At 43.5% G+C, this 2,558-nt stretch overlaps 1 protein-coding gene across 1 annotated transcript in view; it reads right to left on the minus strand.

Annotated features, from left to right (window-relative positions):
- Positions 1 to 482, minus strand: part of emp1b (epithelial membrane protein 1b) — a 5,147-nt gene extending 4,665 nt beyond the window's left edge. Inside the window, exon 1 of the mRNA XM_084488860.1 lies at positions 405 to 482. The gene's annotated coding sequence lies outside the window, so the exon portion shown is untranslated. The remainder of the gene's footprint in view (positions 1 to 404) is intronic.
- Positions 483 to 2,558: the final 2,076 nt, after the last annotated feature.

The raw sequence follows: 2,558 nt of genomic DNA on the forward strand, positions 1-2,558 counted from the left end.
TACATTCCTCCCCGGTCACCTCCAAAGCAAGGCGTGTCCGGCGGGGACCTACGCGGTGTGAGATACCCACAGTGTTTATTAAACAAGCGGGGAGGAGAACGTCTTCTCTAGAGCCAGACTCGGAACATTAAAACAAACGTTGTTTACTAAAGCCTTTCACCTCAACTCATTTAAAGTGGCCTGAGCACATCTGGAAGTGTGGGTGTGGGGGGTTGGACGGGAGAGATCATTGATTATTATTATTGAGTATAATTGATCGTTTTGACAACTGAACATTCTCTCATCCAAGCTCTTCTTGATCACGACATGTACAAAACCCAGGATCCCTATCACTTCCTCAGCACACCAGTTTCAACAGAAAGGAAAAAAGTATTTCAGAGGATAAAAGTGAATATAAAACTTACTGTTGTAAGGGTGCGAGGAGCAGGAGGTGCAGGAGGAGCAAGAGTTGCAGGAGGTGTTCTAAGCAGCTGCTCTTCACGGGACCGAGTGGAGTGGAGTCGGAGTGTCTTGAGCTCCACAACTCACAGCTTCCTCCCCCCCGCCCACCGGCCCCACCCTATTGGATCAACACACACCCCATGCCCCCCCCCGCCCCTCCTCCCTCTGTTTCATTTTTCATTGACAACTCATTCTTCAGTCTTTCTCCTCTACTCTCGGTTCTCCAAACCCCCAACCTCTCTCTACCTCTCTCTCTGTCTGGCTCTCTCTCTCCCTGTTTGTCTGTCTCTCTGTCTGTCTGCCTTCATTGTCAAAGATTCATAATTAATACCCAAAATGCATAAATATATTCTGAAAAGTTTAACTTCCAAATGTAAAAGTTGTGTTAGTGTTATAAAAAATAAGCACATCTGTTGAAATCCTCCAAGGTTAAACACATTTGTGTTTTGTTTCAAGTGCTACGTTTCATGTTTTTGTCACAATTTAAACAGTTACTCACGTGTGAGTAACTGAGTCCCTTGTGTGTGTGTGTGTGTGTGTGTGTGTGTGTGTGTGTGTGTGTGTGTGTGTGTGTGTGTGTGTGTGTGCGTGTGTGTGTTTGAGAGAGACCGACCCGGGAACTCCCACAACAACCACAAAATATTCCACACATGCAGCCATGGCAACAGACTGCAACCCACATAATGCTCACCACTGACACACACACACACACACACACACACACACACACACACACACACACACACACACACACACACACACACACACAGTCCCTGGTCTACACCCTCTCATTTTCCCGCCCTTTCTCTACTAAAAATACTACAAGTATTACATATGAGTATAAATTATGGAAAATAAAGTACTAAAGTAAGTTTCAAAAGTTAAGTTGAATTAATATTTTTATGTAAAATGTATAAAATATGTAAAATATAGGATACTCAATTAAAAAAATATATATTGTAATAAAAAGTACTTAAAATGTATACAGAAATGTAAAACAAAGTAGGAAGTAAATAAATCAATAAGAATATATTTTTAAACAATAAAATCTAGAATGCTAAAAATAGATAACGTCTCCCTCACTCCCTCTTTCTCTCTATCACTCCTTCATTCCCTGTCTCTCTCTCTCTCTCTCCTTCATTCTCAGTTGAAGGAATGTCGTTTTTAGGGGAGGGAGAGGGGGCAGTGCAAGTCATAGCTTGAGAGGGGCAACAGAGGGACAGACGTAGAGAGAAGATGAGGGGCGAGACAGGCACAGAGAGAGAGAGAGAGAGAGAGAGAGAGAGAGAGAGAGAGAGAGAGAGAGAGAGAGAGAGAATTTGAGTGAGAGGTGGGTGGTGGAGAGAAACTTCCAGCTCCTCTTAGGGTTAGGTTGTTGCTAACATACAAGGGTGGTACTAACAGACTAGTTTGGTGCTAAGAGTGCTAACAGTCCTGGGTGGTGCTAACAGACTAGTATTGTGCTGACGAGGGTGTTGCTAACAAACCAAGGTGTTGCAAACAGAATATTATGGTGCCAATGACTAGTGTTGCTAATAGAATAGGGTAGTGCTACCAGACTAATGCGGTGCTAACTGGCTAATTTGTTGTTAACAGACTAGGGTGGTGCTAACAGACTAGTCTGTGTTGTAGTCTGTCTTGTCTGTGCCGTTAAAGTAGTTAACTATTATGAAGAAGCATTATGCTAATGCGGATCTGCGCAGACTTCGGACGTCACAACTCTCCCAAGTGTATAGTTCAAAACGTGACGCAGCTTTTACTTCTTTGCCACCTACAGAGTTTGTGATGTACGATCATTCAAAAACGCCATGTTATTTCCCATAGACATTTGACCAAGGGAACCGGAGCCTCAGAGGCGGGACTTATTCCTCAGAGGTCTATTACAGTTCTATTCAGCTCCTGTTCTCTAGGCTTGCCACCTCTGGCCTGGTTGTCCCTTCCAGGATCAGGTTTGTGTAGGGTGGATTGATTGATTCGCAGCTGGCTTCCCCATAACATATATACATCGACTCTGCATTGGCCCTTGGATCGTACGTCAATGACTCATTGAAATCGGTTGAGAAACATAAAGGTTATAGTGTGTTTTTCCAGAAAAACTGCAGCACCCTGATTTACTT

Source organism: Micromesistius poutassou, assembly GCF_964030765.1.
Source record: "Micromesistius poutassou genome assembly, chromosome: 1".
NCBI lineage: Eukaryota > Metazoa > Chordata > Actinopteri > Gadiformes > Gadidae > Micromesistius > Micromesistius poutassou.